At 45.3% G+C, this 10,209-nt stretch overlaps 1 long non-coding RNA gene across 1 annotated transcript; it reads left to right on the top strand.

Moving 5' to 3' along the window:
• Nucleotides 1–529: 529 nt before the first annotated feature.
• LOC129397220 (uncharacterized) lies at nucleotides 530–8,416 on the top strand. Its single transcript, XR_010109203.1, has 4 exons — nucleotides 530–2,129; nucleotides 3,056–3,179; nucleotides 4,169–4,273; nucleotides 6,829–8,416. It is a non-coding gene; the product is annotated as an uncharacterized LOC129397220 (long non-coding RNA).
• Nucleotides 8,417–10,209: the final 1,793 nt, after the last annotated feature.

Below are 10,209 nucleotides of genomic sequence, written 5' to 3'. Positions count from 1 at the left end.
CTACTGCATTATAGCCTGATCTCACTCTGTCACCCAGGCTGGAGTGCAGTAGCACAATCTAGGCTCACTGCAACCTCTGCCTCCCAGGCTCAAGCGATCCTCCCACCTCAGCCTCCCAAGCAGCTGGGAACACAGGCATGTGCCATCACACCCAGCTAATATATATATATATATTTTTTTTAAGTACAGATAGGGTTTCGCCATGTTGCCCAGGCCGGTCTTGAACTCCTGAGCTCAAGTGATCTATCTGCCTCAGCCTCCCAAAGCGCTGGGATTACAGGCATGAGCCATTGCGCCCTGCCAAAAAGATTCTTAATAGAATTACACCCACTTTCTGACAGTATCTAATCCAGAGCAAAGCCTGTTTCTTTGATCACTCCTCAAAATCACATAACAGAAGCCCAAATTCTTAATAAATTCATAGTATGCAGTTCTGCAAGTTTTGAGATACAATGTTTAATGCAATGGGGAGGATCCCAGTGGAATTACAGGAACCACAGCAGGGCTATTGGGAAGCTTTCTGTGTCTCTCAGATCTCAAACCTTTGTAGAAACCTGTTTGTGCTTAAAATGTGGGTGAGGAGTACTCATGAACTAGACTTATATATTTTGGATCAACACAAACTCCAATTAGGAATATGATATTTTCTGCCCGCCTCCCACTCCCACACTCCAGATTATCCTGAGAGAGTAATATGTTTAGTTGTATTGCACTAAGGAGAAAAAAAAATGAAACTGCTCCAAAAATTATTAGTAGAGCAATGTCTGCCAATAATGATTGCTTCAATAATGGAGCCCAAAATAGAATGGACAAAAAATAAAGCTGTTGAGACGTCTACAGGTTTGGTTTCAGCAAGTGTCTGCCACTATTTAGAAGACATAAAAATAAACTTCGCAATGAGCAAGTAGTGTTTTATTTCTGTAGGGGAAGTATTTATCATTTAACCCATTTCCTTTCCTTTATTAAACACAAAGGCTGGACCCAGTGGCTCATATCTGTAATCCCAGCACTTTGGGAGGCTGAGGCAGAAGGATTGCCTGAGCCCAGGAGTTTGAGACCAGCCTAGGCAACATGGCAAGACCTCATCTCAAAAAATATATAAAATAAAATAAATATTTTAAAAAGCAACAGGAAGCGTCTCACTCTTTTGGAAGATAATAGCGTAGAGTATAAAAATACATCTGAGCTTTGTGTACATGTGAAGTTATTTGGTCCATTGTAGCTAAAAGTTTGAATTTTGGGCTAATGTTTTATTTATTTATAGGGTCGTGCACTATTGCCCAGACTAGAGTGCAGTGGCATGGTCATAGCTCACTGCAGCCTCCAACTTCTGGGCTCAAACCATCCTCCTGGTTCAGCCTCCTGAGTAGCTAAGACTACAGGTGTGGGTGACCATGCCCAGCTAATTTTTTTTTTTTTTTTTTTTTGAGACACGGTTTCCCTCGGTTGCCCAGGTTGGAGTGTAGTGGTGCCATCACAGTTCACTGCAGCCTCAACCTCCCAGGCTCAAGCAATCTTCCCATTTCAGCCTCCCAAATAGCTGGGACTACAGGTGTGTACTACCATGCATGGCTAATGTTTTCATTTTTTTGTAGAGACCAGGTCTCCCTATGTTGCCCAGTCTGGTCTCAAACTCCTGGGCTCAAGAAATCCTTCTGCCTGGGATTCCCATAGTGCTGGGATTACAGGCATGAACCACCAAGCCCAACCTAATTTTTTAATTTTAATTTTTCTTTTCTTTTGCAGAGGTGGGGGTGGGGTTGGGGGGGTTCTCACTGTGCTGCTCAGGCTGGTCTCGAACTCCTGGCCTCAAGTGATCCTCCCAGCTTGGCCTCCTAATGTGCTGGGATTACAGACATGCGCCACCATTCCTGGCCAGGCTAATGTTTTAAATGTAAAATAAGAGTATTGATAGTCCAGACGTTGTGTTGCATTTTATTCTTCTGTGCCCATGGTCATTTCAGAAGGAACTTACGGTTCCTTGAAGCAGAAAGTAAATTTGCATTTCATAGTGAGTTGGAGATGAGAGCAAGCTGGGAACCCACAGCAGGGAGCGCTGTCTCCTTCTTCCCATCTTATTTTCTCAGGAACTTGGTGGATCAGGAAGAAGCCTCACACTGGAGCCCACGGTAATTTTCCATTCTCCTGGAGACAGTATTTCTTGTTGCTATGCCTCCATAATGCCCCATATCTGCCTACGAGCAGAAGGAAATAATTATTTTCTTCTCTATGGCAGTGTTTTGGTTTTCATTCCTTACTGAGCTATTGTTAAGTCATGGAATTGTCAGGGGAAATCATTTTAATCTCTTTAGGGGTGTTTTACAAGCCCCTGAAGGTGATTCAAGTACGTCCAGGTAATATTTCACTACTAAATTAGAGGATGAATGAGCTGTTAGAAAAACTCATTTGCTGTGTAACTTGACTGTCTCTATCTCTAGAGGTGGCCCCCAGCTGAATGCCTGGCTGACAGGCACGGCCTCCTCCCTGCTGGCTCCCCTCCTGCTGCCTTGGAAACAGCTGCAGCCCCCATTTTTGCTCTCCCCTGGCTCACTCCTAATCCCTGCTGCTGTCTTAACTGCTAACTGACTAGAGCTCTGGAAAACCACAGTGGGAGGGTTTGCAATTAAAGATATCAGAAAAACTTGTGAGAATCAAAGAGCTGCAGTATTGTGGTGGGATTATAGGCAGGGAGGCTGATGTTCTGCGGCAGGAGTAGGTAGCAAGGGAGATTGCTCCAAGGATCTTCACTTTGCTTTACCTGCTTCCAACCTGTAGAGCTTTCAGATTTTTTTTTTAACTTTTATTTTTTGTCTATTCTTTTTTTTTTTTTTTTTTGGACACAGTGTCTCACTCTGTTGCCCAAGCTGGGGTGTAGTGGTGTGATCATGGCTCACTACAGCCTTGACTTCCCCAAGCCCAGATGATCCTCCCACCTCAGCCTCCCGAGTAGATAGGACTACAGGCGTGCTCCACCATGCTTGGCTAATTACTTTATATATATATATATATATATATATATATATATATTTTTTTTTTTTTTTTTTTTTTTTTCCAGAGACAGCGTCTTGCTCTGTCACCCAGGCTGGAGTGCAGTGGTGCGATCGCAGCTCTCTGTAACCTCTGTCTCCCTGGTTCAAGTGATTCTTCTGCCTCAGCCTCCCAAGTAGCTGGGATTACAGGTGCGTACCACCATGCCCGGCTAATTTTTTTTGTGTTTTTAATACAGACGGGGTTTCACCATGTTGGCCAAGCTGGTCTTAAACTCCTGACTTCAGGTGATCCACCCACCTCGGCCTCCTAAAGTGCTGGGATTACAGGCGTGAGCCATCATGCCCAGCCTGCCTGGCTACTTATTTTATTTTATTTTATTTTATTTTTTTGAGACAGAGTCTCACTCTGTCATCTAGGCTGGAGTGCAGTGGCACAATCTCAGCTCACTGCAACCTCTGCCTCCCGAGTTCAAGCGATTCTCCTGCCTCAGCCTCCTGAGTAGCTGGGATTACAGGCACATGCCACCACACCCAGCTAATTTTTGTATTTTTAGTAGAGACAGGGTTTCACCATGTTGAGCAGGCTGGTCTCGAACTCCTGACCTCAAGTGATCCACCTGCTTTGGCCTTCCAAAGTGCTGGGATTACAGGAATGACCTACCACACCCAGCCTGGCTAATTTTAATATACTTTTTTTTTTTTTTTTTTTTTTTGAGATGGAGTCTCGCTCTGTCACCCAGGCTGGAGTGCAGTGGAACGATCTCAGCTCACTGCAACCTCCGCCTCCCGGATTCAAGCTATTCTCCTGCCTCAGCCTCCCAAGTAGCTGGAACTACAGGCGCCCACCACCACACCCAGCTAGTTTTTGTATTTTTAGTAGAGATGGGGTTTCACCATATTGGCCAGGCTGGTCTCGATCTCCTGATCTCGTGATCTGCCTGCCTTGGCCTCCCAAAGTGCTGGGATTATAGGCGTGAGCCACCGCACCCAGCCTAATACACATTTTTTAATAGAGACAGGATCTCCTATGTTTCCCAGGCTGTTCTTAAACTCCTGGGCTCAAGTAATCCTCCTACCTTCACCCCACAAAGTGGTGGGATTACAGGTGTGAGCCACTGCACCTGGCCTTCTGAAGCGCTTTTAAACTTGCAGGTTTTCTACTCTTTCCTACCTTCCAGAAACTCCTCCTACCCATGGAATCTGCCAGCAGTTGGATTCTTGACTATCTTTAGGACTTTTCCTAATCTCACCTTCTCCATCTGTGAAATGGAAATAATCAAAGGGTAAGCTGACTTGCAGTCCTGGTCGGGCCACTAATTGGAAAGGGTGAAGGGAGCCAAGATATTTCCAAAAGGTGGAAAAAGCCTTTTTTTTGGTAAGACAGAGTCACCCAGGCTAGAGTGCAGTGGCGCAATCTCGGCTCATTGTAACCCTCTGCCTCCTGGGTTCAAGTGATGCTAATGCCTCAGCATCCCAAGCAGTTGGAATTACAGGCGTGCACCACCATGCCCAGCTAATTTTTGTATTTTAGTAGAGATAGGGTTTCACCATGTTGGCCAGGCTGGTCTCAAATTCCTGACCTCAAGCAATCCGCCCGCCAAGGCCTCCCAAAGTGCTGGCATTACAGGTGTGAGCCACTGCGCCCAGCCAAAAAAGACTCGTTATAAAACTTTTTCCTTGAGAACCCAGAATTGAACAGTATGCTCTTGGAAATAATTATTAATGTATTCTGTTTTCTCAGAGCAATATGACAGAATCCCTGCTTTATTAGCCTGACCCAATCAAAGCTCACAGATCAGAAGAACTGGGAAGAAACTCAAAGACCATTTAATTAGGGGCTCTCAATTCGGTTGCTCATTATAATCACTTACTGAGGTTTTTAAAAAACACCTTGTCCGAGCCTCAACCTAAGACCAGTTATTAATACATCAGAGTCTCTGGAGGGGGCCGGAGGCTACTTTTGCTAAAGCTCTCTAGGTGACTTCCATGTCCACCCAGGGCCAAGCGCCATGGTTCTTGTCCAACAATCTCTAAGCAAGGATAAAATAACCTGGGAAGGTTACATGAGTCAAACCAAAGTCTCATAGCAAGCCAGGTACCATGGCTCGCGTCTGTAATCCCAGCACTTTGGGAGGCTGAGGAGGGAGGATTGCTTGAGCCCAAGAGTTCAACACCAGCCTGGGCAACATAGTGAGACCCTGTCTCTATAAAAAGTTTTAAAAAAAAGAAAGAAAATTAGCTGAGCGTGGTGGTGTGCACTTTGGGAGGCTGAGGAGGGAGGATTGCTTGAGCCCAAGAGTTCGAGACCAGCCTGGGCAACATAGTGGGATCCTGTCTCTACAAAAAGTGAAAAAAAAGAAAGAAAGAAAGCAAAATTAGCTGAGTGTGGTGGTGCACACCTGTAGTCCCAGCTACTCACAAGGCTGAGGTGGGAGAACTGCTCTAGAGACTGAAAGTCTTTTCCCCTTGTCTTGTTGCTTCTCTAAAAATTTATCGTTCTTTGTTGAAGATGTTATATAAGCTGGAATTGAAAGCCACCTCTCGGCATGGTGGCTCAAACCTATAATCCCAGCACTTTTGGAGGCCAAGGCAGGCAGATCACCTGAGGTCAGGAGTTTGAGACCAGCCTAGCCAACATGGTGAACTGGACTCCTGCCTCGGTGACAGAAGGAGACCCCATCTCAAAACAACAACAATAAAAGTCTTGTAGCAATAGGAGAGTATGGCTTGTGGCAGCTGTAGGGGAGGAAAATTATTTTTTTCCTCAACTCCCATAGGTTCTTGGTTGGAATGGACCCCTGTAACAAAAGACAAATTAACAAGAGAAAAACGAACAGAAGTTTATTAGCATGTATATTTCATATATACATGGGAAACACTCAGAGAATGAGCAGTTCTCAAAGAGGTGGCTTTCAATTCCAGCTTATATAACATCTTCAACAAAGAATGGTAAATTTTGGGCCAGGCATGCTGGCTCACCCCTGTAATCCCAGCACTTTGAGAGGCCAAGGTGGGCGGATCACTTGAGGACAGGAGTTCGAGACCAGCCTGGCCAACATGGTGAAACCTTGTCTCTACTAAAAATACAACAACTAGCTGAGCATTGTAGTGGCACCTGTAGTCCCAGCTACTTGGGTGGCTGAAGCAAGGAGAATCACTTGAACCTGTAAGGCAGAGTTGCAGTGAGCTGAGATTGTGCCACTGCACTCCAGGCTGGGCAACAAGAGCAAGACTCCATCTCAAAAAAAAAACAAAAACAAAAACAAAAAACCACCAAATTAGCCGTGCTTGGTTGTGGGTGCCTGTAATCCCAGCTACTTGGGAGACTGAGGCAGGAGAATCGCTTGAACCTGGGAGGCAGAGGTTGCAGTGAGCCAAGATTGTGCCACTGCCCTCCAGCCTGGGCGACAGAGAGAGACTCTGTCTCAAAAAAAAAAAAAAAAAAAAAAAAAAAAAGAAGGATTGGTAAATTTATTTTTAGAGAGACAACAAGATAAGGGGAAAAGACTTTGAGTCTCCAGGGGTTACAACTTAGGGGAAGGCAAATAAATGGCAGATAAAGATAAGTTAGGAAAGCTTGTTAATTAGATTCTTCTGGAGCCATCTCTAGGCCCATAAGGGTGTTAAGTTGTCTTCAGTGGTTAGTTAACCTTTGTCCTCCCTGATAGAAAGGTGGGTGCGGGATACGTTTTGTCTCTGTATATGTACATCCTGCTTTTCAGTAAACACAAGGAGGGCAGAGAGTTCTCCTGCATCTGCTACTTTCTTGCCTTCAGCTCAACAATCCTTCTGTGAAAGAGGCATATTTTGTGGTGCTATGTGCTGATCTTCCACACAGCCAAATGGAGGCAGAGGTCACGGAGGAACTAGAAGGATGGAAAACTGCAGGAGAGTCTCGTTGCCATCACTCAGTCAATCAACCAGTTTTTGATACCTGCCATGTGCCAAGCCCTGACTGCAGTAAAAAGGATATCAAAATAAATTACTTACTGCTCTCAAAAAGCAAACCGTTTGCTGGCAGACTTGATCATATACCAATGACTGGAGGAAGGGGAAAGTGAGCTTTATGGTCAAAGATGTTCAATGGCAATATTTTATTTACTTATTTATTTTTGAGACAGAATTTTGCTCTTGTTGCCCAGGCTGGAGTGCAATGGCGCGATCTCAGCTCACAGCAACCTCCGCCTCTCGGGTTCAAGCGATTCTCCTGCCTCAGCCACCCGAGTAGCTGGGATTACAGGCATGTGCCACCACACCCTACTAATTTTGTATTTTTAGTAGAGACGGGGTTTCTTCATGTTGGTCAGGCTGGCCTCAAACTCCTGACCTCAGGTGATCCACCTGCCTCAGCCTCCCAAAGTGCTGGGATTACAGGCGTGAGCCACCGTGCCCGGTCAGGCAATATTTATAATAGTGGAAAACAGAAAACAATTGTTCAGTAGTGTAAAAGTTTTTTTTTTTTTTTTTGAGATGGAGTCTTGCTCTGTTGCCCAGGCTGGAGCGCAGTGGTGCAATCTCGGCTCACTGCAACCTCTACCTCCTGGGTTCAAGCGATTCTCCTGTCTCAGCCTCCCGAGTAGCTGGGATTACACGTGCCTGTCACAATGCCCAGTCAATTTTTTTTTGTATTTTTAGTAGAGACAGGGTTTCGCTGTGTTGGCCAGGCTGGTCTGGAACTCCTGACCTGAGATGATCCACCTGCCTCGACCTCCCAAAGTGCTAGGATTACAGGCATGAGCCATCACGCCCAGACCAGAAATTTCTTAAATAAACACTAGCTTATATTTGTTACTGGAAAGGGGTCACAATTCAGAACCCAAGAGAGGGCTCTTGGATCTCACTCAGGAAAGAATTTGGGGCTGGACATGGTGGCTCACACCTGTAATCCCAGCACTTTGGGGAGGCCGAGGGAGGCAGATGACTTGAGGTTAGGAGTTTGAGACCAGTCTGGCCAACACAGTGAAACCCTATCTCTACTAAAAATACAAAAATTAGACAGGCGTGGTACTGAGCGCCTGTAATCCCAGCTACTTGAGAGGCTGAGGCAAGAGAATCGCTTGAACCCAGGAGGCAGAGGTTCCAGTGAGTCGAGACTGTACCATTGTACTCCAGCTTGGGCAACAAGAGCGAGACTCTGTCTCAAAAAAAATAAATAAAAATAAAAGAAAGAGAGAAAGAATTCGGGGCGAGTCCACAGAGTAAAATGAAAGCAAGTTTATTAGAGAAGTAAAGAAACAAAAGAATGGCTACTCCATAGGCAGAACAGCCCCAAAGCCTGCTGGTTGACTTTTTTTTTGAGACAGTCACACTCTGTTACCCAGGCTGGAGTGCAGTACAGCTCACTGCAACCTCTGCCTCCTAGGTTCAAGTGATTCTCATGCCTCAGCCTCCTGAGTAGCTGGGATTACAGGTGTGCGCCACCACACCAGGGCTAATTTTTGTATTTTTAGTAGAGACAGGGTTTCACATTGTTGGCCAGGCTAGCCTCAAACTCCTGACCTCAGGTGATCCACACACCTCGGCCTCCCAAAGCACTGGGATTACAGGTGTGAGCCACCAATCCTGGCCTGGTTGACTATTTTTAATGGTTATTTCTTGATTATATGCTAAGCAAGGGGTAGATTATTTATGAGTTTTCCAGGAAAGGGGTGGGGAATTTCCAGAATAGAGGGTTTCTCTTCCTTTTAGACCATGTAGAGTAACTTCGAGTGATTGCCATAGCATGTATAAACTGTCATGGTGCTGGTGGGAGTGTTGTTTAGTATGCTAATGCATTATAATTAGCATATAATGTACAGCAAGGGTGACCAGAGGTCACTCCCATTGTCATCTTGGATTCGGAGAGATTGCGCCAGCTTCTTTACTGCATCCTATTTTATCAGCAGGGTCTTGGTGACCTGTATCTTATGACCTCCTGTCTTATCCTATGACTAAGAATGCCTGACCTCCTTCCAATGCAGCCTGGCAGGTCTCAGCCTCATTTTACCCAGCGCTTCTTCAAGATGGAGTCACTCTGGTTCGAATGCCTCTGACATGTTTACTTGATGCAATATTTTGGAGCCATTAAGCTCAGTTGTCCAAAGAGATTTTAATATCACAACGAAATGCCCTCACTGTAAGTAGAGAAATCAGATATGAAATTGTACATAAGCTATGATCCTAAGTTAGATGCACAGACAAAAAGGCTGAAACACACCAAAATGTTAACAGGTACTGGGAACAGGGTACTTGAGTTGTTGAGAATGGGATGCTTCATTTTCACTTCTTCCTTCCTTTTCTGTTTTTCAATTATTATTGTATTAGTCAGCGTTCTCTAGAGGGACAGAACTAATAGGACATATATATACATATATGTATAGGAGTTTATTAAGTATTAACTTACATGATCACAAGATCCCATAATAGGCTGTCTGCAAGTTGAGGAGCAAGGATAGCTACTCCAAGCCCCAAAACTGAAGCCCCACACTGGAGTCCAATGTTCAAGGACAGGAAGCATCCAGCAGGGGAGAAAGATGTAGGCTGGCAGGCTAGGCCAGTTTCTCCTTTTCATGTTTTTCTGCCTGTTTTATATTCACTGGCAGCTGATTAGATGGTGCCCACCAGATTAAGGGTGAGTCTGCCTTCCCCAGCCCACTGACTCAAATGTTAATCTCTTTTGGCAACACCCTCACAGACACACCCAGGATCAATACTTTGTATCCTTCAATCCAATCAAGTTGACACTCAGTATTAACCATCACAATTATTATTACCTTTTTTTCTTGTGTTAGGGTCTCATTCTATAGCTTAGGCTGGAGTGCAGTGGTGAGAACATGGCTCACTGCAGCCTCGAACTGCTGTGCTCAAGTGATTCTCCCACCTAAGTTTTCAAGTATCTGGGACCACAGGTGTATGCCACCACACTTGGCTAATTAAAAAAATTTTTTTTTGTAGAGACAGGGTCTCTCTCTGTTGCCTAGGCTGGTCTTGAACTCCTGGGCTCCAGCGACCCACCCACCTCAGCCTCCCAGAGTGCTGGGATTACAGGCGTGAGCCACTGCATCCAGCCAATTTAATTTTTTTTAGAGATGGGGATACGGGTTTTGTGAAGGGTCTGCTAATGGGCTATCTGGAAAGTCAGAACACAGGTCTCTTGTTTTTGAGTCTTGATCTGGGTAGGTCTGCAGTCTGCACGCCTGGGCCGGCCTGAGGAATAGAGGGGAGGCTGTGGTGAGTGGGG

The sequence above is a fragment of the Pan paniscus genome, chromosome 12, assembly GCF_029289425.2.
Source record: "Pan paniscus chromosome 12, NHGRI_mPanPan1-v2.0_pri, whole genome shotgun sequence".
NCBI classification, from domain to species: Eukaryota; Metazoa; Chordata; class Mammalia; order Primates; family Hominidae; genus Pan; species Pan paniscus.
This window is presented reverse-complemented; position numbering and strand designations above follow the sequence as displayed.